The sequence below is a fragment of the Haliotis cracherodii genome, unplaced genomic scaffold (assembly GCF_022045235.1).
Source record: "Haliotis cracherodii isolate W230 unplaced genomic scaffold, xgHalCrac1.p SCAF_10, whole genome shotgun sequence".
Lineage (NCBI taxonomy): Eukaryota > Metazoa > Mollusca > Gastropoda > Lepetellida > Haliotidae > Haliotis > Haliotis cracherodii.
This window is the reverse complement of record NW_027266265.1, coordinates 14,937,060-14,963,235: the sequence shown is the minus strand read 5'-3', so window position 1 is coordinate 14,963,235 and position 26,176 is coordinate 14,937,060. Positions and strand designations below refer to the sequence as shown.

General features: G+C 40.6%; 1 long non-coding RNA gene and 1 pseudogene across 1 annotated transcript; both read right to left on the bottom strand.

The window, feature by feature from the left end:
- Positions 1 to 1,604: 1,604 nt before the first annotated feature.
- LOC139447242 (uncharacterized) lies at positions 1,605 to 10,796 on the bottom strand (annotated as a pseudogene).
- Positions 10,797 to 17,032: 6,236 nt separating this feature from the next.
- Positions 17,033 to 24,252, bottom strand: LOC139447237 (uncharacterized). The gene is made up of 4 exons (XR_011652016.1): positions 24,040 to 24,252; positions 21,190 to 21,229; positions 20,045 to 20,168; positions 17,033 to 17,912 (listed from the first exon to the last, which is right to left on the bottom strand). It is a non-coding gene; the product is annotated as an uncharacterized lncRNA (long non-coding RNA).
- Positions 24,253 to 26,176: the final 1,924 nt, after the last annotated feature.

The following is a 26,176-nucleotide window of genomic DNA, read 5'->3' as shown; positions in this document are numbered from 1 at the left end:
ACCGACAAGACACTTTGCATTAGTTACATTTCAGGATACCACTACATAAATCATAAAAATACATCATCTTTGAGTATTATGTTATAACAAGCAACAACAGAAGGAAAACACTATTACAGTTCAAATCTCCCTGGAAAAGTAACATGTCTCAAAAAACGAAATCTAACAAAAGCAGCCATGGCATTATTCCATCTTGAGGGTGCTCCCATTCGTTGGCTCAGACATGTGAAACGTGAGACACTGAGACTCCTATGCTGGGAGGGGACTGGGCCCTTCTTCAAGTATGTTGTAAGGATAAGGATTGTAAGTGGGGACAAACCAAATAAATCACATTTCTCTTTAAAAAGCTTCAAATTGAAACATTAGATTGAATAAATGACTAGCTACAAAGGCTTAGGATTCAGGACTACAAGATGAAATTCTGAAGCTGCACAATCCCTCCCGTAATCAAACCAGTGTCTTGCAAATACACACATCAGTGGTAAAATCTGGTATAATCACACAACCTTCTTGTACTATGCAAGATCCAATAGGAATGTTCTAGGTAACATAAAATGGCACTTAAAATAATATATCAACTTAAAATACATACCGTCATTCAGCAATCATCACAGGACACTAGTACAATCACTCTCAGATTATATTTTTTACTCAAGGCACATGTTATACAGTATTATCTGGACACTGCCTTTTTTCCAACGAATAATCTTATTGTAGTAAAACACCATGTATTTTTTCAATACATTTTACATCCTTGAGCTAGGCTAAAAGTATATTAATAAAATATAGCCATTAGCATGATAACACATTCACTTTGTGAGACCCTCATACCATGATGCTTCACAGCAATCAGGAGACACTTTTTTCTTTTGGTTTACGGACTCAACAAAAGTCACAAACAGAAAATGAAATAAATCTAACTCAAAAACATTTTTCCATCCCTGACTATTCGAAAATAGAAAGAACTACAATTGTATAAGTACCTTTTAACTTTTTAAATACAAATTGATGAAATGCATTGCAAGTCTTTTGCCACTGTAAAACCTTTCTAAACCGAAAAAACCTTTCTCACAAGTAAAACTATATATATGTTACTGCTAAAATAACATCTTGTACTTTAAACAGTATTAGCATTCATTTATTTAATTTGACTGACTCAAATAATCTAAAATAATCTAAAATAAAATAAAACAAAATTGCGCAACACATTTACTTTTTAGTAAGGATAAGATATATCGATGACAACTTCTTATTACAATTAGAAGCGATGTTTCGGTGTAGGTTCTAGCACCGTTATCAAGCAAAAGATGTACTGAGTGAGTGAGTGAGTTGGGTTTAACGCCGCTTTTAACATTATTCCAGTTATATCACGGCGTGTCAGCTTAATGTGGGAGGAAAGCCCGAAATGATGCAGGTCTAAGACATTTACCACTTCGGTGAAACCCACGAGCACGGGTATGGTGCTGACAAACCTAGAAACATAATTGGGGCGAACCGGGATTCGAACCCACAATCATAGGTTTCTGGCAAGCCCAAGGGACGCAACTCTGCTCAGCGAATCGCGGCGCCTTAGACGACTGGGCCACCCGTGCCCCCCGGATGTACTGAGAATGGTTGACAAGCATTTATACAGTGAGTGAGTTGGGTTTAACGCCACTTTTAACAGTATTCCAGTTATATCACGGCGTGAGCATTTATATAGGTATGAGGCAGTGTTTACACAGTTGAGTAGACTGGCATGTAGTTACATTGGAGTGGAGAAGCCTGTTATGTACTCAAAGGGGGGATATAAGGTAATATAGTACTGGCTTCACCTGTTAAGATGTTTACCAACATGACTTGCTTCATAACAGTGTTAGGACCTACACCGAAACATTGCTCCTAATGCAATAAGGAGGTAGTTCATCCATATATGTTCTCCTTAGTTAGTACTCGACTTCTAAATCCCTCTAAATGATATTAAATGTATTTATATTTTGATCAACTAAAATTAATGGTTAACAAAACTCCATAAACCATCAAATAAAAACAGTGTGGTCTGTGTTGCCTGGATTGATAGCATTGCAAATTACTATAACAAATAGCCTTGTTTGTTGTTGACGGGACAGACAAGCTGTTTACGACGGACCATGAACACCGATGCCTTGTGAAGTGTTGGAGATCCCAGTCTCTACGTAGACGACTGGCACTGGTGTTGGGTTCTGGGCCTGGCTCGTGGCTTCTGTAGGGGCAGATGGAGCATAGCCTGATATAGCTTGTTCATAACTCGGGGGCTTGTTGGGCTGGTTCTGCTGTGTTTCCTCATATGGTGGGGGTCCCCCTGGGAACTGGGTGGCAGTCCCTGTGTACTGGGGGGGCATGCCTGGACAGGTGTCTGGCAGAACCTCATGTTGAACAATGGCTGAGCGGTCCTGTAACACAAAAATATGGAAAACTTTGGTCACTCGCCCAAATCTATGCTCAATGTGCCAAAACCTTTTAAGATCACCATCCCGACCTTGTAAATTTTCTAATAAATTGTATATTTATACACTTATCTTATCTCACACTATGCATTTATTCTTATTCTTCGATCCTGATGGTGAAACGCCCTAGAACAAAGTTTCCAGCTTCAAAAAACACCAATCACCCCAACACATCCAATACATCACCAAATCACCACTGTGATCATGGGTCACACACCACAGCAATCACTAGTGATCACTATGCATTTACCGTATATGTCCGCAGAAAAGCCGAATTTTGAGGACCAGAAAAAGGATTCTGTAGAAAGGGCTCGGCTTATCCACGGGATACACTTTCATGATAGTATTTTTCAGATCGTGATCTGTCAGAAACACCGCCTGAATGACGGTCTGATAGATTACAACTTCCCGAAAGTTTGGAAGTTGCCACGACTATAGCCATTATTGTTATAAATTATCAATAAAATTATTATTATACACCAATGTTGTCATTATTAAAAAAATGTTATGCATGTTACTACTTCCAATGATAAGATTTCAATTCAATGTTTATCATTCTTCATAAACTCCATAATCTTTACATGTAACAATATATGAAATCCACAGCTAAAATATATAATCCACAGATGAAATCGCCAATAGCTATTACATACATTTCGCAAAGTTCATAAATTGATAGTGAACAAGTATCTGCCTTTATTGAAAGAGGCAAATAAACAACTGTAATGGCGAGTTATTCCATTTGCAAAAACATGTGATCAGCTGTTTCCTATGACGTCACACATGGTGACCACTGTGATTGCTTCCTGTTGTTTAAAAAGCAACACTGTACACAAGGAAATGAGCACTGATAATAACGGGCCAATTGGGATTATGTTGTTTACACAAACACTTTCAAGTTGTGGGTGCTTAGCGATAGTGTTGGGAGTAGAGGCTTAATTCCCTAGCCTGTAAGGACCTCAACCGTGAGATGTTCACGATAAAGCTGGAACTAATCACGAAAATTTAAAGGATTTTAGAAGGATTAGTGATAAACTTGTGTAAGGGTTGCTTCAAAAACCCTCTTTGTGCTACCAAGTGATATACATCATGACATCGGGGAATCATGTGTTCCATGGTTCACACAGAACACCGTTCCAAGAAACGACCGCGTAACTAAGAGCCAGGCGACACCTACTCAGTCATGACTTCAACCTTACCCCGGATAGGAGGTGTTTTGTACAAACACCCTGTCCCCAGCCAGTAGGTTCTACAAGGCAGACCTCACATACACGCACCCAAGGACGTAAGGCGGACCAGCTTGGCATCTCTTTTTTCGCTTTGTCAACCAATCAAACTCACATAGAGATTGATTGAGGTAAGAAAGAGAAGAGGAAACGAACGATGATACCCGTTTTCACACAGGTCTTAAATCAACTACTGAGACATCACATGCGCATGACAGAGGTGAGCAGGTAGAAGATCGGGACATCATTTAAACAAAATGGCCACACCGGATGGTGGCTCTTATTGACATAGACCCGTTTTTCAAACAGATCTTCAACCAACTCCTTACATCACCCTGCACAAGACAGAGTTGATCAGGTGCCAGCCCTGTGGATGATAGAACGCAGCCATTGGAGATGGTGGTTCGAGATACCTCAGAAGTACCCCTCAGACGAGGGGATGAAAAGATGCTTGCGATAGCGATCGGTGGTCTGAGATGCCTTGGGAAAGTGAGACGTCTTCCACGTCATCAGCTCCCAATCACTGAGAGCGGTGGAGGGTGAATAGACCGTCCGTTTGTCCTGGGAGCTGAATCTTAGCAATAAAGTCCCAGCGCAAGTCCAAGAATATCTACCCAGTTGAAGACACTGGAACCGGACTCAACCGACGTCTAAACACGAATCCCACTAACACAGGCTACAGGAGCCAGCGCAAGGAGGAAGACCGTCTTGAACGTATGAGTTTGAGGTTTTATCCACAAGTCATAGTCGGTACAGAACTGATAGCGACCAAGTAAGTACCAAGTGTCGAACCTTTAAGATTCCTTGTACCTCATAAATGGCATAGGTAATCTGCTACTTGTGGTATAGTAGGTTGGCTGCAGAAAAAAACCTTGGATCTCGCAAACTGGTGAAAACTTTTCCATTTATCGTCATAGAGATTCTCGATGATCGACGAAGTGCTAGGAGCTGCTCCGAGTTGCACTAATAGAATATCCTCTTTTTACGAGACTGCTCTTGAATTGCTCAGTACGTGAAGTTCGTATAATTCTATTCTTGGATGGACCTGATTGGGGTGACATTGTAGCAGTAGATGTGACCAGTTTGGAAGTTTTAGTATTGGAATCCCTGCTAGTTCAACGAGATCTGGAAACCAAGTTCTCACCGGCCAGTAAGGCGCTACCAACAGCAATTGTAGGTAGCTCGTGTGTCGGATCTTTTGTAGTATCCGTGGTATCAAGGCTGGTAGGGGAAATGCATATGCGTTTAGGCCCTCCTATGATATTGACAGAGCATCGACTGACCAGGCTAGTGGGCCTGGCACTAGTGACACCATGTTATCTGATGCAAATAGGTCTACTTGTTGGAATGCTTTGGGTGTAGCTTCAATTCTGTTGGTGTTGGTTTGGCTGGTCTTGATAAGGTGTCTGCTAAGACATTTGCTGCTCCAGGTGTATGTCTTGCGCTTATCGTTACAAAAAACAATTCTCTGTTCGGGTAAATGTCTGAAACACTAGGCGAAAGAATTGAGAATGAGGGTGCTTGATATGTCAGGTCATCAGATTGCAGGGGTTGTGACGCACGGGGTTGCAGTGGTGCATGACCCATAATCACAGTGGTGATTTGGTGATGTATGGGATGTGTTTAGGTGATTGGTATTTTTTGAAGCTGGAAACTTTGTTCTAAGGCGTTTTTCACACCGGGATTGAAGAATAAGAATAAATGCATAGTGTGAGATAGGATAAGTTTATAATTTGTAATTACTATTAGTTGCAAAGTAGACACAATTTATGGATACAAATTTATTAGTAATTACTATTAGTTGTAATTTGTAATTACTATTAGTTGCAAAGTAGACACAATTTATGGATAACAACAGATAACATAGATCCTTATACCGCTGTCAAGCAAGACTCTAAAATAGATTTTAGTGTTTGCATATGAACTAGTATCAGCTAATCTTACTTAACCAGAAGACGTTACTAGACCAGGGCCCACTTGCACAAAAACATCTTAGTGTTAAGATTATCTTAAGCCTATGTTAAAGTATGGGAGTTACGACCATCTTAGCGCTAAGATCGCTTTGTGCACGTGGGCAGTGGGCTTAAAACTTGTGGCTACAAGATCATGAATTAGTTTGTGGTTTCATTTTTAAAATGCCCCCCATTGTTGTCACTTGTGGGCCCAGAGGGCTCTACACTTTTGTCACCTTGAATGAACACTGTACCTGTGAGAGTGACATAAGCAGAAAAGACTAAAGCTTCAGAATGACGACGTCTGGATGATCTTCTACTTAGGAATGTACGTATTTTATTTTAAAAAATGACAAAACTTCCACTAGGGTGGAGTGAGTGAGTGAATATGGTTTTACGCTGCTTTTATCAATATTCCAGCAATATCACGGCGGGGGACACCACAAATGGGCTTCACACATTGTACCCATGTCGGGAATCGAACCCGGGTCTTCAGCGTGACGAGCGAACGCTTTAACCACTAGGCTACCCGACCACCCTTCACTTGGGTGGAAGTATACTTACATTGTAGCCTGGTGGCATCTGTCTGGTGTCCACGATGACAAACTGTCGCTGCACTCTGGCTGTACGCAGTCTCTGGGCTCGAATGTAGAAGTAAAAAGTCCAAAAGATAACCTTGAGGAACACCAGAATCACAATGATGCTGTAAACAGAACATGCATTTGTGACAGTCATGATCGTCAAAGGTTGATGGCAAGAACATTCACTCATTCAATCCGATCCATTAAATCACATGTAGTGACCAGCATATGTTGCTGTGCACCAATTTGTTTGTTTGTTTGTTTGTTGTTTAACGCCACACTCAGCAATATTCCAGCTATATGATGGCGGTCTGTAAATAATCGAGTCTGGACCAGACAATCCAGTGATTAATATCATGAGCATCGATCCACGCAATTGGGATCGATGACATGCATCAACCAAGTCAGGGAGCCTGACCACCCGATCCCGTTAGTCGGGTAGCATAGTCGCCTTTTACGGCAAGCATGGGTTGCTGAAGGCCTACCCCGGATCTTCACAGGTCCTGTGGACCAATTCTTCCATATTAGACATATACGAGGTTTTCAGAAAAAAAGGTTTCTAAGGCTAAAAGGCACCACCCACATCATCATAAAGTCGGCCGCATGTGTTGTTTTTATTTCCATTTTCCAAAAAATATAAAAATCCTAATACTTAAACACAATGCACCAAAAAATTGATAATGGAAACAAAAATTAAATGTGCAATGAACTTTATCATGGTGTGGGCAGTGCCTGAGAACCAAGACTATTAATCTTTTTAGCCTAATGCTTGTACATAAAAGTATACATGATAATGTCTTTGACAAAAGCTGACATTATTTGGAGATAAAGGAACCTAAAGTACAAATATATCCTGGAAACATCATGCTGGTTTCCCAATTAGAGGTACGTTCAGTTTTATTTTCTCTGGAATTGAGGTGTGACCTTCATTTATCCTCTGATATGCCGAAAAAAAATTAAGTTCCAAGAACTGCGAACTTCCAGCAGGGTTTAGTTTTTCTCTCATTAACAAATTTTGAAGAATGACAAAATTCGTTACATTTTCAGCAACAAAGCATGTATACTATTTATCAGTACATTAACATGATCACATTTAACATGTTTACTGAAAGTATATCTCAGCACTAAGAAAAAGCTCTACTTACATATAGTAATAATCCAACATCGTGACAAATTCTGAACACGAACAATCTGGAAAAAAAGAATGTTAAACATTACTTGAATGCCCATAAACAATGTTTGACAATAATAGACATTTGATAGATAAACCTAATGGACAGAGGAGACTATACCATAAATAACTTGACATAAAACTCAGTTGTACTTCGGGATCGTCAGAAGTTACAGCACATGTTCAGTCAATAACTAGATGCAATTTCTTACATTTAGTGGCTGAGTGGTTAGATATTCCATTAATCTACCGTATTTTCTTGAGTATAGTGGACACTTTTTTTCCAAAAAACACAGCTGTGTAGAAGGGGGTGCGCATTATACACGCAATAATGAGTTTGGATTGGTTTTTTACCCAACAGAAAGACAAAAAAAATAGTTTCAGATACAATTTTAGCCGATCCTTGCATTAAAATCCTGTAAGGTTATATCATTGGGTGTATCTTGACCAAATCACCGGTAGATTCCAAGAAAACGTGTGTACAGCTGATTGCTGTTTCTGGCTTAGTTTACGAGAAAATACACAAGGTAATCTTAATCCCTGGATGTAAAACAATGCCTAGCAGAAGAATTATGATTTGGTTTGTTTGTTGTTTAACGCCACACTCAGCAATATTCAAGCTACATGTATATGTCGGCGGTCTGTAAATAATCGAGTCTGGACCAGACAAAGGTTGCTAAAGACCTATTCTACCCCGTATCTTCACAGGTCCTAGCAATTGGGATCGATGACATGCATCAACCAAGTCAGCAAGCCTGACCCCCCGATCCCGTTAGTGGCCTCTGACGACAAGCCTAATGACCTTTTACGTCAAGCATGGGTTGCTGAAGATCTATTCTAACCCGGATCTTCACTGGGTACAAACAATTCTGACACACATGTTCCAGGGAATAATATGGAACACAAAAACTCTAACCATGCTAATTATGGTTTGAACTTTCTGGTTCAGTGATTAACGTGGTCCCTTCCACACATACTATAAACTAAATCAGAATGTTTCTGACCTACTTTCTTACAAGAAATGTAGCTACAAGGAAAAAATCCAAAGCATTTGAGAGGTTATTGTAAGTTTCACATCAGGATGGTCAAAAGTATTGTCATTAAACACAACTTCCCGCTTTAATATAGGTGGGTGAGTGTGTAATGCCATACTCGGCGGTATTCCAGCTATATGACGGCAACATGTAATAAGTTGAATTTGGACGAGACGAATCAGGATCCGACATTTCGAGCCGTGAGTGAGTGAGTGAGTTGAGTTTAGCGCCTCTTTTAACAGTATTCCACTTATTTTAGCTTAATGTGGGAGGAAAGCCCGAAGTGATGCAGGTCTTGCGGGTATGGTGCTAACAAACCTAGAAAAATAATCGGGGTGAACCGGGATTCGAACCCACAATCATAGGTTTCTGGGGTGTGCAAGGGACACAACTCTGCACAGAGAATCGCGGCGCCTTAGACGACTGCGCCACCCGTGCCCCCGACACTTCGAACAACGTCCCACACAGCCTGGTGGGATGAGCACCCAACTCACTGCACCTGATCACATGATTTATTGAGTCACCTTGTACAAGTACAGGTTACTGGGAATTTATTCTAACTCAGAATCCCAACTTAGGTGGATGGCTAAAATCGAGATTTTTAAATCTAACAGTTGACAGCGAACCTTTGCAAAAAGTCCCTTATCATTTGTTTGTTAGTTGTTTAATCCACACTCAACAACAGTCCAGCAATTTGATGGCAGCCTGTAAATTGAGCCTGGACCAGACAATCCATTGGTTGATATTCGATGATACACACGTCTGATTATAGCTAAAAAGGCACCTTGCCAATAGCCATAATAGCTATGCTTGTCGTAAAAGGCGACTAACGGGATCGGGTGGTCAGGCTCGCTGACTTGGTTGATGATCCCAATTGTGTTGATTGATGCTCATGATATTAATCACTGGATTGTCTGCTTCAGACTCGATTATTTATAGACTGCTGTCATATAGCTGGAACATTGCTGAGTGCGGCGTTAAACAACAAACAAACAAATACTAATGTGAGACGAAAATGGAAACCTTTTTACTTTGTTTTTTAAAACAAGCAATAAATGTAATTAACTCACAGGTTAACCATGTTCACATCAAACACAAATAATTGTGAAATGCTAATTGCCTTAGAAATGTTTAGATTAATTCACATACTTTGATATCTTAAGTACATTTTCTCAATTTCACACAATTTCAAACTGAAATTGAAACTGAAACATTCCAAATAACAATAAGTTTCTTTTTTAGTTCCGTGAGAAACACCACCTTGCTGGAACGCCTGTTGGCGCTCCCCATTCTGATGACAACAGACATTATGCGATAACAGACAATGAAATTAATGACGTGCCAAAATATGGTGACAAAAATGGAATCAATGTTACCAATGAATAGCACATTGGTTAGTATGTAACTACATAATTCATTAAGTTTTTTATCACTCTTCAGGAGCGGTTTTCGCCAGATAAAATTCGTAATGTTTTGCTGAGGTGCCCCTTCCTCCTGAACCCAAACCCCACCACGACAGGGTATGATGACACACAATTAACCAAACCACCTGGGTGGACCACCCCAAACAATTAGGGCACATAAAAATATGGCCACCAGGACAGTAAAAAAAAAATAACAATTTCTTATAAATGTTTTGCTAAAAAACTGAATCATCATGATTTATTTTTCAAAGGCTGAAATAACGTTATATAATGCAATGACTGGACAAAATTAATTTGGCTAGACAGAAAGGCCTAAGACATTCAACGCAGTTCAAAGCCGTAATTCTTTTATCATCAGCTTGTCATCAAGTTAACACATACCGTGCCCACAAAATATCCGCTGTAACAAAGACGTGTTAAGGGTAAAAATATTGATGCCAAATGTAAAATGTTCGCTTTGCTTTGTCAGTTCGTGTTTATTAACATGATTCACGACACGCAAGGATAGTCCCAGTGCTCCTTCAATGTTATCACTACAGATAAACATGCAGTAGTATCCTTGTAAATAATTCAAAGCGTCTTCAACATGATACTGAAATTCGAATGAAATGTATGTAGCTGGTGTGTAGCGACAAGATTGGGTCGCACGAAAACGGCCATTGCAGAGTGTGTGTGCCCAGCTGATACCGAGTATGAAAGCCTTACCAGCTATTTACAGGACGAGTTAGATACTCTCTCGTAAGTACAGAAGCATTGGAACAACAAGGGACTATCATATACTGGTTACCAAGCTTGACAGAGAAATAAATACCTAATAATCCTGGGTAACCTGTTTTTCTCCGACGAACTTGAACAACTTATTATGTTCTTCCGGTAAGTACGGAGTGAATGCTAAACTGGTGTCGCTTATAAAATGCGCTGCCGTCATCCCCGTGGTGTCCATTGTGCAAGAATGAGGGCATGGGCGTATCATATATATATGACGTAATAGTTGGGTTCAGGGGTGCTGACTTGACAGAAGAGGCTTTATGCGGGAGATTTACTAGGAGATGGTTTCCTAGCTGTCGCAAGAGCGTCGACAGGCAGCTTTTAAAAGCGTTGACGGGGGTTTCTCACGAGAGACGACAGATCGAAGAATTGTCCGTTTGCTTGTCTCTTTGTTGTTAAAGCCACACTCAGCAATATTCAAGCTATAAGACGGCGGTGTGTGATAAATCGAGTCTGGACCAGACAATCCAGTGATTGACATCATGAGCATCGATCCACGCAATTGGGATACGATGACATACATCAAATTAAGCCACCACCAACCATTAAGTCAGCGATCCTGACCACCGGCCGGTCCTGTCAGTCGCCTCTTTCGACAAGAATGTGTTGCTGCAGGGGTTGACGGGGAGCTTTGACGAAGAATAGTTTTGTTTTTTGTTGTGTAACATCTCCCAGAAATATTCCTGTTATATGACAACGGTCTGTAAAAAAATCGAGTGTTGACCAGTAGGGCTGGGACGGGTAACTCGGGTACCCGGGTCGGATGGGTCCTGAGCAGGATCCGGATACCCAGAGGACTACCCGGACCCGTGGTTAGTCACGTGATATATTGTTTAATGACAAAAACTCACTATAGCTCAGTGGTTACTACAAGTCGCTAATCTTCATATTTCATTTTGGCAATGCACACATTCATTTTGACTTGTATATGTTTGAGTAAAGATAAAGCTTCAGTCAGCTTCAGTGAACGGGGGGGGGGGGGGGGGGGGGGGGGGTTGTCTTTAGCGTCTTCCACGTAAATAGTCACTGGGGGCTAAGTCTGGGCTTAAGGTGGGTGAATTAACTTTACAGCCCAGACTTGGCCCGAAGTGACTATTTCCGGTTCCGGCAAATGAAATCTGCCCTACGTGGAAGACGCTTCCAGGATGACGAGGACATAAAGGCTGCCACAGAGGCGTGGTTAAAGGGCCAATCTGCGGATTTCTATAAAAGTGGTTTTACAAGCTTGAAGGACATATGAAATAATTGTATTGAGGCGAATGAAGATTATATTGAAAAATAAAAGTGCAAAAGATATTCTGCGACTTGGTCTTATATTGAACGCCCCTCGCATATTGGCAAGTGAACAATCCCAATTAGCACCCCTTCCGATTGATCAGTGTACACAAGACTTAAATCTATTCGTGTATAATACGCATTCGTGTGTCATATCCACCCTTAATTATTAAATTCTGGAAAAATATATCTGTCGTATATAAACATTTCAGGCTGTCAGCATAACCCACACACACAAAAATTTCACCAAAATAATATTCTTATAAGAGCCCCCTTTATCTAATTTTGAGAGCGCCCTGTGCTCTTATTATGTAGAATCCGGTAGGCGGAACATAGAAAATGGATCCCCGGATTCGTTGACTGGTGTAGGCGGGTGTGGAGCTGTTTGAGTATGGAGATGACTGAGTGCATATTTTTATTTGTTACAACTTTCCCTACAAAGAAAGAATTTTGTTTTTAGTTGTAGTTGTAATTGTTTTATTCACAAAAAGTATTAGGCCGTAGGCCTATTACACAGAACTATTTACAGAGAGAGGGGAAAAAAGAATTACCACTATTTTACATATATATCCATATCCATACACATTCATGCACATACGCATGCATATAAACAAATAAATATTTAGACTGTATGTAATGACCAAAGTCGAAAAGCTTTGTAAACGTAAACTGCTAGATTTCGTATGATTTTAAAGTTAGTGGATTACATAAGAGCATTAAATTTATTTTTAGAAGGGGTTGTAAAATATTTAGGAGGAATGTATTCAGCTCTTAAATCACTATAAGCATTGCATATAAGCACAAAATGATATTCGTCCTCAATAAAATTCTGGTTACAAATCAAACACAGTCTCTGTTCTCTAATTTCCTTAATAAAGCGACCGGTCTCAATTCGCAGCCGATTGGAGGAGCATCTCAACTGAGCAAGTGCAGCTCTGAATTTTGAAACATTTACTTCCTTGATATAGCTTTCTAAGCCAAATGAGACTTTGTGAAGAGAGTAACTTTGGGATTTAGTGCTAGATGAAACAGCTGCATGCCAATCTTGCTCAGACGAGGCCTTTAAACGGTTTACAAATTCCAAGATAAAACTTCTACTATTATTACTAAATTGCATCTCCCATATGTAGCCAAAACCAAACGAACAGAGAATGTTTTTGATTTTAGAGACCCAGTTGATCTTACCATTATTAACATCAAGTAATAATAATCTATAACATTTCTTAACTAATCTATTTTCAGGCAAATATAAAATTCTGTACCAATAAGTAACTACGCGCTTATAAGCACTTATGTGCTTAGGATACCTTCCGCATTCCCCCCTAACCACATGATTCGATGAAGATTGTTTAACCCCAAGAAAGCGTTTACATGCTAGTACCTGGATTTGCTCTAATTCTTTGTAAGTATCTACACCCCAAATCTCGGCCCCGTATAAAAGAATTGGATATATTTTAGAATACATTTTTTTAAAAACAATTCATAAGGAAGAGGTTGAAGCATTTTTAGAGATTTAATGACACCAAATAGGACCTTTTTAGCTCGTAAAGCAGCACTATTAACATGCAAAGACCAGGAGAGAGTTTTTGAAAGAATGGTACCGAGATATTTATAAGAACTTACAGACTGAAGTTTTTTACCCTTGTAATACCACTTTTCATATTTTGATAAAATACCCCCATTTTTAATTTCCACTACCTTAGTTTTATCTAAGTTGACTGTTAGATGATAGTTACTACAAAAACTTTCCAGAGCTTTTATGCGTTTTTGAAGGCCATACAAAGTATCAGCACTGAATGCAACATCATCAGCAAAAAAACAATAGAAAAATCTGTACAGTGTCAGGGTGTAGCTGTACACCTGGAGTGCATGTTGATTCTATATACAAAGCTAAGTCGTTTATAAAAATAGAAAATAAAAATGGACTCATTACGCAGCCTTGCCGAAGTCCTAGAGGGCAATGAAAACATTCTGTAAAACAATTTCTGATCTTAACACAGCTCTTTTAACACAGGAATAGATGGATAGTTGCAATGTAGCTACACAAATCTGCAATACGTCTTGGTGAAATATCAATTTATTATTCATCATCATTTGAATAATTCACCATCATAATTATGAACTCAAACCTTGCGCCTCCCTTGGATTCTGTCTTGGACGTGGATGTCAGATTTATATTGTTACAGTACTTAAATCAGAGGGGCGGTGGGGTAGCGTAATAAACTGGGCGGCAAAAGAAAGTATAGGTCGAGTTCAATGATCGATAAAAAACAAAACAAGAAGAGAATTATAATATAATCTAGGGAGGGGTAACAAATGATTGGTCAACCACATTTTGAAGTAAGCTCAAGGTAAACAATGGTGGGGTAAGATATTTCACTTTCAAAAGTTGTCTGAAATGTCACCCCAAAATTGTCACACTACAAGTTCATTGTCATTGTCGACACAGTTGCCTTCAATAGCGTGTATGACCTCCAGCTGCCTCAATGCATGCTGTGATACGCCACCTCATCGATGACGTCAGTCTTCTGATGACGTGGACTGGAATCCGTTGCCACGCGTCTCTCAGGCCCTGCTGCAATTCTTGTCTGTTGACGTGAGGCTCATGGCGTGCTCTAATCTGTGTGTCAAGATGGTCCCGTAGATGTTCAATAGAATTCTTATCGGGTGAGTGGGCAGGCCAGGGCAAAACGTCAACGTTCTGCTGGTTTATTAAGTTCCAAGTCAGTCTTGCAGTAAACTCGTTCTCTGCCGTCATTTCGAAACAAGTTAAACTGACTGTCATCAGTCGACGCCAATTTCTCACTTGCCAGCGTCTAACCTGCCTCGCCCATCGCAGTCTAAGGCGTCGATGTTGAGCAGTCAATACCATTCCTCGGAAAGGACGATACGCTCGGATTCCAGCAGCACGAAGTCGTCGTAGTACTGTACGTTGTCTAATGGGATGTCCCAACGTTGTTGCTGCCGTCGCCGTTACGAATCTGTTTCGCAGGTGAATGAGCTGTATCTGACCGTTTTCCAGTGATATTGTCTCTCGGGGTCGTCCGGTTCTAGGCCTGTCCTGTGTCCTCCCCGTCTGCCTGTACCGTTGAATCAGCCTGGCTACTGCCAATGGTGTACAACTAAACCTTCTGGCAATTTGGACCTGTGTTGCCCCCATTTCGGCCATAACGATGTCTCTCTCTCTCTCTCTCTCTCTCTCTCTCTCTCTCTCTCTCTCTCTCTCTCTCTCTCTCTGCTCCTGTGGCAGTCGTGGCATTTGTTTTGTGTGCTTTCATCACGTGTGGTTATATCCTGCAGACAAACGCATTTATACAGCTAACATGCACGTGCAGTTTATGCCATAGGAGGAAACCTGTTTCACCATTTTTCTGTTCACCGCACAAGCGCCGTCAAAGGTGGCGCGTTCGGGTGAGGTGTTTTTTGGTACCTGTTCCTGGGCAGTCATATTTCCAATACCCACTTTCCACTAGTTATCGCTGTTTTTAGGAAAATTACAAATTGCCAACCTATACTTTCTTTTGCCGCTTAATCTAGTTAAAACGTTTGCTCGTCACGCCGAAGACATGTTTAACATGGACACACCACTCAGACCAGTAGTAGACCCGTGAAGATCCGGGATAGAATAGGTCTTCAGCAAACCATGCTTGCCGTAAAAGGCGACTATGTTTGTCGTGATAGGCGACTAACGGGATCGGGTGGTCAGGCTCGCTGACTTAGTCGATGCATGGCATCGTATCCGAACTGCGTGGATCGATGCTCATAATGTCAATCACTGGTCTGGTCCAGACTCGATTATTTACAGACCGCCGTCATATAGCTGGACTATTGCTGAGTGTGGCGTTAAACAGCTGACAAACAAACAAAAAAACAAAATCAGACACAGTATCCTGACTCCGAGCAGACCAGTCACTGTCTTAGCCCCTTCATTCCGAGCGCCAGACAGGGTAACAACGAAAGTACCAACTTTTAACGTATTTTGTTATGATGTGGCCGGGTATCGAACCACCGACCTTCCGCTCCCCGGCAGACGCTCTATGCCACGAAGGCTGTCCGGAAATATTTCGAGGATTCTGTTATTGTTGTCTGTTATTCTTGTGATTACAAAACGCACCCATCCATTTCCAAGAAAACGTTATCCGCCCTTGTTCTCTGTCTCGCTCATATTTTGAATACGAACACCGAAGCACGTCGTCAAACCAAATACGTGCTTGACCTTGTCATCAACATCCAAAAGAACACCAAAGTCAAATCATTGAAAAATAAATATTTACTAGAAAGCTTCTAATAGCACATGTATCCAAACAAAATAGAATTTGACAAAAAGTAAACATTATTCACCTGATGTAAATACAAAACAAGGTACACTTCAATCTCATTTAATAGATTTTGGTTGGAAATGGTTGAAAATATAAAATGAAAAGCTACAATCCTTACATTCTCTGTAATTCTTCTGTAAAATCACGGTCTTACAATTCCATTTTAAAAGACCACCTTAGACATGAGTTCTCGCTACCTCTAAACAGTGCTTTGTCTAGCGGTAGCTAGAACTCCGATCTTATTTCAATGAGGTTGCAAACACTTACACTGTCAAATATGGACTTCAGGATAAGTTCGCTATCAACGTGTATCATAAGCGTATTTAAAACAGTATTATAAGCGAGATAAAAAAAACCACATAAATGCATCTGAGCAGGACGACGTACACAACAGATGGACAGTTTTATTGCGACTATGCTTGTCGTAAGAGGCGACTAACGGGATCAGGTGGCCAGGCTCGCTGACTTGGTTCATGCATGTCAACGATCCCAATTGCGTGGATCGATGCTCATGATGTTAATCACTGGGTTGTCTTGTCCAGACTCGATTTTTTACAGATCGCCGTCATATAGCTGGAATATCGCTAAGAGCGCCGCGTTAAACAACCAACCAAAACAAAAAAATCTTAGAATATGTTAATAACTATCTATATGTAGATCTATCTATCTAGCTATTATAATTCAACAATGTTTCTGGGGAGAAAGACATATAAGTGAGCCACTTTTTTTCCGGTCGTAATTAGACAATGCCCTATGTTCAAATCAATGCATATCTGTACGTGCATTGTTACAGGGTTAAGTCCCTTTATTTCTTAAGCTTGAGCTTGTTTACGACGTGATACTGTGTACGGTACAGGAAGGCCAATGGCCCGTGCTACACAAAGCATAATGTTTATTGTTAGGTTTGGTGAGAAGAATATCAGCATAAAGGCATATATTATGAACACAGATTTGAAGTATACACAATTCAGAAAGGTTAGCGTTTTGTTATGAATAATAATCAACAAAACTGTTTTGACCATTTCTTGTTTCTTATGTACTGTATTTGATGCTGAACATGAGATGCATACTACATAGTGAGCTTGATGTCGAAATGTAACTAACCCACCCACACCCCAAATAAAAAAGAGTGAGTGAGTGATCGAGTGAGTGAGTGAGTGAGACGCCGCTTTTAGCAATCTCACGGCACCAGAAATGGGCTTCACACATTGTACTCATGTCGGGAATCGAACCCGGGTCTTCGGCGTGACGAGCGAACGCTTAAACCACTAGGCTATCCGACCGCCCCATAAAAAAAAGAAGACAAAAGACAAAAAAAACACAAAAAAACGACTACACTATGTTAAATAAAATCAAAGTCTCTGATTAAGTATTAGTTACGGTATAAAAATATTTACTGCGAAGCATTTACTGCAATTTCTTTCTTTCAAATAAACATACTGGAATCCCAAACTACATGTATGCCGCAAGGATTTATATTATGTTTATTATGTTGTCATGGTTTCGGAGCAGTTGAGAATTCCGCATCGTGATAGCCTGCTGAACTACACCGGCATCGAGGCTGGCCTCACTGCCGGGCCTTTGACGGCTTGCTCATAGGTGGGTGGTATGTTCCCCGCACCCCGGTCATTCTGAGCAGGCATCCCCGGGCCAGACCTGTCCGGGAGGTACTCGTTCTGCACAATCACTAAGCGATCCTGTAAAGTAAGAGTGAGTGATTGTGCTTTGCGCCACTTTACCAACATAAAGCAATCTAAAGTCGCTGAACACACATAATGATAAGAAATATGATGACTTTGGAACAATACGATTTGTTTATGTCTCCATAAATAAATTGCAAAGATTCCGTTGCATGTAATTGGCTAACCAAGCAAAGTTGTTTGCTTTTATGTTTCCCTAAGCAGAAAAAAATGAGGCCACGCCCAATAACGGGCTACTGCTTTCTGATTGGCTGACAAATAAATGGGCGGGCTTGTGGTGCATTATTGCGTTGAACTATGTTACCGATTTTGTACTGTTGTCTACATGTTTTTTTGTTTAATGATTATATCAGCAGTCTGTGAAGTTATTGTCACGCATTTATTTATAAGAAATAACTTCAATGTGTTTGGGGTTTTTTCGTTTATGGAGGAAAAAATAGAAATGGTAAAAGCCGTGTGTACACGTTGCTACACCAGTATACACACAAGTTTGTACCTTAATGCCTTATTTGGATATAGAGGATGACCCGTGCGAAGCCTTTATGAAATGGTAGACGCCGAAAGAAAGAAATGTAGTGAACGTTACATAGTGAGTTGGGTTTTACGCCGCTTTTAGCAATATTCAACCCATCGGAGCGGAGGGACACGAGCGATAATGATACAGCAAGGTAAATTTTATCGGGAGACGATAAAAAGCGGGGAAATTTACTGTTTTTCAACGCCAAATAAATCTCTCTGACGACACTTAGCAGTGTATTTTTTTCAAACCGGGTTAATATTTGCAGTTAAATTTACACCATCCGACAGGAAATTTAATAGTCTACATCTCTGCGTAGTTTTATAGCCGTAATTTCATAGTCCAGTGCCGCGAGAGCGGAGTTCTCGCACAACCTTCACTTTTTAGATCTAAGGAAAATATTTTAAAATATAAATCGGCATCGAGCTGATATCGGGGCTACGGGTGGCCCAGTTGTAAAAGGCGCCGCGATTCGCTGTGCAAAGTTGCGTCCCTTGGTCACACTAGAAACCTATGAATGTGGGTTCGAATCCCGGTTCACCCCGATTATGTTTCTAGGTTGGTCAGCACCATACCCGTGCTCGTGGGTTTCACCGAAGTGGTAAACGTCCGAGACCTGCATCACTACAGGCTTTCCTCCCACATTAAGCTGACACGCCTTGATATAACTGAAATAATGTTAAAAGCGGCGTTAAACCCAACTCACTCACTCACTTCAGCTGATATCAACAAGACAGTATAACAAGAGGGATGACTTTGGAGTCTGAATTTCACAACTTTTGAGGTACAAAAAACTACAACGATCTCAAAGAGCGTCACACGACTGTTGCTGCAAAGTTGTTTGATCAGGGTAACAATATTCAAGGTCTTGGATATGATGGACATTTCCACATTAAAGAGTGACAAAAACGACGCACTCCCTTATTTTGACATGTACAAAATGTTCACGTGTGTTTTCAGGTGAAAACTTGACTTGACGATCGGGGCTGGTTGTTTTCTGGCGTTAACGTTTTTTGTTTGCGTGTGTTTGTGAGGGGTGCCACAGGTGGGGAGAATGCGATCACCTACTCGCGGATACCATCGTCACTATTTGATAGTGATTCAGAAACCCATACTCCTGATGGAGTCGGAATCGTACTATGGACTGTATAGAGGGTGAGTGAGTGAGTATGGTTTTTCGCCGCCTTTAGCTATATTCTCGCAATATCACTGCGGGGGACATGTACCCATGTCGGGAATCGAACCCGGGTCTTCGGCGTAACGAGCCAACGCTTTAACCACTAGGCTACCCGACCGCTTCACTGTATAGAGACGTATTCATATTATGAGATTGCTTTTAGTCCCTTTTATGTGAACACCATTTCACTTATATCACGGCGTGTCAGCTTGATGTGGGAGATGAACCCGAAGTGATGCAGGTCTTCGACGTTAACCGCTTTGTATAGTGCTGACAAACCTAGAACTATAACTAGGGTGAACCGGGATTCGAACCCTAAGGGAGGCAACTCTGCATATCGCGACATAGAACGACATGACCCATAGTTTAACCAGTGAGTGAGAAAAAGTGAGCCATATTGTCACGAGGTTTAATCAAGCCTAGGCAAATGCCTACATTGCGAACGACTTGTCCATCCGGAGTACATGACTGGATGGATATCGTCTGTCTTCTCGAAGCCCGATACCACAGGAAGATTGACCAGAAGATGATTTTGACCACTACGACCACCGCAATTATGCTGAAACAAGAAACGGTTCGACATAATAATTACGATAAATTGTTAAGTCTGTTGAAGTCTTCGCGAGGCGTCAAAGAAGAAAACTCGTGATACATTCAGGTCTAAGATGTAATGTTATCTCTAAAAGCCGAACCAGATTTCATCATGCTTGCCGTGAAAGGCGACTGCTTGTCGTAAGAGGAGACTAACGGGATCGGGTGGTCAGGCTCTCTGACTTGGTTGATGCATGTCATCGTATCCCAATTACGCAAACCGAAGCTCATGATGTCAATCACTGGACTGTCTGGTTCAGACTCGATTATTAACAGACTCCCGTCATATAGTTGTTATATTGCAGAGTGCGGCGTTAAACAAACAAACAAATATAATTCGATTCGGACTTAAAACAAAGTCAGTCAGGGCAGTGAATGGATAATTTAGTTGTATCATTATAGAATGGGGACACTCTTGATAATCGACGACGAGAAAGAACATTTTGCGAACCCCCGGTGTCCTCGCTCTCTGCTCCCTTACAGCCGCTACAGCGGTACCGCCATGACAGAGCAGGTACGTAACCGTTCCCTCCAGTCCAGGAGAATCATAAAGTTGGTTGGTTTGGTTGGTTTGTTGTTTAACGCCGCACTCAGAATATTCCAGCTATATGACGGTGGTCTGTCAATAATCGAGTCTGGACCAGACAATCCAGTGATTAATATCATGAGCATCGAGCCACGCAATTTGGATCGATGACATGCATCAACCAAGTCAGCGGGCCTGACCACCCGATCCCGTTAGTCGCCTTTTACGACAAGCATAGACGCCTTTTACGGCAAACATGGGTTGATGAAGACCTATTCTAGCCCGGAATCTTTACGGGCAGAATCTTAAAGTGAAATTTAAAATTTCACGAATCTTAAAGTGAAATTTTAAATTCGTATGACTGTTTCCTTCACTTTCAACATCAGTTGTGATGAATAACGTGAAGATAATCCAACAATAACAGTAACGTTTCCCACAGCGTTCATATGTATGCAATACTTACAAGTAATAATTCGACATCGTTTCTAGTAACAGGGAGATTACTGAAATGATAAAGAAAAATCAGAAATATCAAGGACAGAATTCTTTCCTGTAAACACTTTGTTTATCATGCAGCATATGTCGATGGATTCGTTTTGATAAATGCTTAAGTAAAAGTTGATATAAATAATTTAGGTTCATATTTGTAAACAAATAAACACAACAACCGTTATTATTTTAACGAAACTAATATATTGCCCTAGAAAATTCAAGAAAAAACGTATGCTTCAGACTACCCCCCCCCCCCTTTCCCTCTCCCCCCCCCCCCCCCCCCCCCCCCCCCCAATCAGAAGGAGAGCGAGATTTTGTCATATATGAGGGTTATTACTGCCCGCATCTCTTGAGGAATATTGGGAGTAACTCACTCTCCATGCTAAAACGTCACACTCTGCATCGTTGGTTGGTTGGTTGGTTTGGTTTGTTCTTTAACGCCGCACTCAGAATATTCCAGCTATATGACGGCGGTCTGTGAATAATCGAGTTTGGACAAGACAATCCAGTGATTAATAGCATGAGCATCGAGCCACGCAATTGGGATCGATGACGTGCATCAACCAAGTCAGCGAGCCTGACCACCCGATCCCGTTAGTTGCCTCTTACGACAAGCATAGTCGCCTTTTGCGGCAAGTATGGCTTGCTGAAGACCTATTCTACCCCGGATCTTAACGGCTCTTCATAGTTATGGTTACTAGTTCGAAATTTGAGAATAGGGTGATATACATTGCGGGTGACAAGAACATAGTTATGGTTACTGGTTCTAAATTTGAGAATAGGGAGATATACATTTCGGGTGACAAGAGATACAAAATATAATGTTTCTTTAAGTTTTGGGAAGTACAAACCCTTTGAACTTTCCACAACAGAGCAGCGCTAGGTTTGCAGATATTGACCTTTAAATGTTTCATCTACTTTTGAAGCCGGCTATTGTGTGAAACATATAATCGGATGATCAGAACAATCAGTAGTTGGTTGGTTTGTTGTTTTACGCCGCACTCGGCAATATTTTAGCTATATGACGGCGGTCTGTAAATAATCGAGTCTGGACCAGACAATCCAGTGATTGATATCATGAGCATCGATCCACGCAGCCTGACCACCCGATCCCATTAGTCGCCTCTTATGGCAAGCATGAGTTCCTGAAGACCTATTCTACCCCGGATCTTCACGGGACCAATCAGTAATTTTTTTCACAAAACAAATCCATGGATTTTATCAGCAATATTGGTCCATTAAGAGTGATAAACTGATAGAAAATGTTAGTTAATTTGGGAAGTTTCTAATTTGATGCAATTTTACGCCAAATAATTAGGCGTTTATACATTTTAATGTACAGTGGTTCTTTTCCAAATTCAACATAGACCATGAAATTTGTTGTTAAGTAACGTTGATCATCTGCAATTGTTAGAAATTATAAATGTACTCGACATTCTTGCCTCTTGATTGTGTATTAGTTGCATTTGACACAACGATTGCCCCGATTATAATGTATGGATCGGACATTTGGGGATATGAAAATACAAACCTTGTTGAAAACATATCCCCAAATGTCCGAACCATCCATTATAATCGGGGCAATCGTTGTGTCAAATGCAACTAATACACAATCAAGAGGAAAGTATGTCGTTTTTATTGCTATTGTGAATCCCCGAATAGCTTTCCCGTTCAGGTATTCACTGTGGTTGTGAAAATAAAAAAAATAAAAAAATTATAAATCTGTTATAGTTCAAAATAGTGCAAACCATTTCAATACTTATATTTAACATTTCATTTATCTAAATACCTGACTGGTTCAATATGTTTCCAAGTGCACCGAAATTCCATGCGCTTTGTCTGTTTAATATATTCAGCAAACATTCGGCGTATCCCTCTTAATCTCCAGCGCTATCTATAAATTTCAATTAACACCACCTCAATTAACACGTCGCCGGAGCTTACGTATATACATACACGTGGCACAATGACCTTGCCACACGTTACGTAATACCTCGCTCTACAAAAGTGACAGAGCGGGTCTCCCTACTGGGTCCCGGCGTGCGTTCTGTCACGTTCTTATCAACATGTACCATTTCGACTTGGGCCCTTTGACACATCGAAAATAACAACATCTTTCATAATACATTATTTATGTTTATATGGGCAGGGTAGAGATGAAAACTGGAGTAGTCCATTATTCTATAGGTAGTACGATGCATGCATGATGTATGTATGTATGTATGTATGTATGTATGTATGTATGTATGTATGTATGTATGTATGTACGAATGTATGTATGTATGTATGTATGCATGTATGTATGTATGTATGTATGTATGTATGTATGTATGTATGTGTGTGTGTGTGTGTGTGTGTGTGTGTGTGTGTGTGTGTGTGTGTGTGTGTGTGTGTGTGTGTGTGTGTGTGTGTGTGTGTACAATGCAGAATGTATACAAATACAAAAGTCGAAAGATGAGTTGTATAATTTACTCAACCGGATGTAAAATATGGTCTCTGCTCTCGGTATGAGACGCTGTGACTAACAAAGCTCACCAACATCTAAAAACATCCCATCTTCATCTGAACCGCTACACGTCCCAAATATACCTAACGTTGGAACAAAATATCAACAAACGATAAACAACTTTTTTTTTCTGTTCACAAAGAAAGCGTTGATCTGAATTGTATATTGCGCAATACCACTATACGATCCCACTGTACAATCCCAATTCTTAAGGGCTCACATGCCCGAAATAGTCCATTAGTTTGCAGAGATGAATGTTATGTAATTAAATATATACATGTATTATGAATACAATAATGTTATATTAATACTTGCCGTTGTCTGGGCTTGGAGTGATAGTGATAACCTGTTGTTTTGTTCAATCCCGCTCTTCGGAGCGTTAGTTCTGCCTGAGGCAACCTGCTTTCTTGTGCATTTGGCGGAATGACACGGAGAGTCACGACAATCTCCGACTGGGTGGCATGTTCGGATGCTTCAAGTTTGCATTTACGTTTTACACCTGTATCTGGTTGATATATGGGAGCATAAAACAGAGAGCGGTCAGACTTTCAAAAGTGTTTGTTAACTTTAAAAAAAATATGATGGTAATATTGGCTGAAATTGCCCTTAAACCATCAATGATCTCAAGTCTACAATATTCATGAGAGGGCGGAGCTTGTGTGACAACGGCGCGGGACACTTGTTTCGTACCACTGCATGTCACCTGATCACGGCCGTGTATCGGAATGTTGCCGAGTTGGGACAGCATACAGCGTATGTCGACACTCCATTGTTTGCGGTACAATCAAGAAGCCTTAAAAATCTGTAACTTTTTTGTTAAAGAAGCAAACGATGTTATCAGTGACTCCATGTGAAACGAACAACGCGAACTGTATATTACAAAGTGCATTTCTTTTTAGGCAAAAATGTTACGGTAGGACATTTAATCTTTTTGATTGTCACCTTTCTTTTTGTCATTTGGTTCTGCAATATACTGGAAACATGTGCTGAATATATTAAAAATAAATTCAGTTAGAAAGTGTATATCAAAGTAATTCTTTTGTTTAATTCTTTTCACACCAGTACGTCATAACAATACTGTTGTTGAGGTGCTGTATGTTAAAGATCCGGAGTAGAATATCTCTTCAGCAACCCATGCTTGCCGTAAAAGGCAACTATGCCTGTCGTAAGAGGCGACTAACGGGATCGGGTGGTCAGGCTCGCTGACTTGGTTGATGCATGTCATCGTCTCCCAGTTGTGTGGATCGATGCTCAGGCTGTCAATCACTGAATTGTCTGGTCAAGACTCGATTATTGACGGACAGCCGTCATATAGCTGGAATATTGCTGAGTGCGGCGTTAAACAACAAAACAAAAAACAACAACAACTTTGAATTGCGACAGGACAGTTACTCTTGTCTCGATAGCCTAAGCAAGGGCTGATTCAGCTTTCACAATGCACCTGCTACAACATACAAAAGGTCTTAAGTCTACACCAGCCCTTGTGGATTTGATTTTTGACCAGTCCCCTAGGGAGGGTGCATGGGGCTGTATGAAAATCACCTGGCAAGATGGCAGAACCATTGAGGTGCACACTGACTGTCTGCCTTAACGCGCCTAGGAAGCCGCCAATATTTGCTGAAAGGGGAGAGAGAGTGAATGAAAATTTCCAGTCTAGATGGGGTTGTGCATGGTCAACGGGATCAGAGGGGACTATGTACCAGCCAACGACAGCCTTCTGGAAGGGGTCACCCCATCATTGTAGACTTAAGACCTTCTGTAGCTTAAGTTTTTTTCTATAGGAGGTCTTAAAAGTCCTTTAAAAAAAGAGAGAAAAAGAAGGTGGATTTGTCTTTTGTCCAATCCCCAAGGGTACATGGGGCTGTATGAAGTTCACCTGGCAAGATGGCAGAACCTCTGAGGTACACACTGACTGTCTGCCATGAAGCGTGGAGGAAGCATCCCATTTTTTGCTTAAATGGGAGAGAGCGTGAATGAATCACAACTTGGATGGAAAAATTGCATCTTTACAAGTAATAGTAATCTTGTTTGGGACCAAATTATGTCAAAGCATAAGTTACTTGAGACTTAGATAGTTCCAGGAAAGACTTCTGCAATGATTAATACCAATACATTTGTTTTTATTTCTGATGAAAATGTCAGATCATGATCAATGCAGTTTTATGTCTTGCTGGAGAAGAAACTATTTTACAGGTTTTCTTGGAATGTCATGTCGTTCAGACATGTCGACAGTTTTTCCGTCTTGGGTAACGTGCAACAGTTCACATGTATTCATATTCATCTAGTTGCACACCTTGTATTATCTGGAGTAAGGGAACATACCACGACTGATCATGTATTTAATCTCATTTTGTTAATTGCCAAATGTTTAATTTGTAAGTGCAAATTGATTTTTTTTTAAATATCCAAACAGATTTTATACAAATAGGGCATCATATCATATATTGTTTGA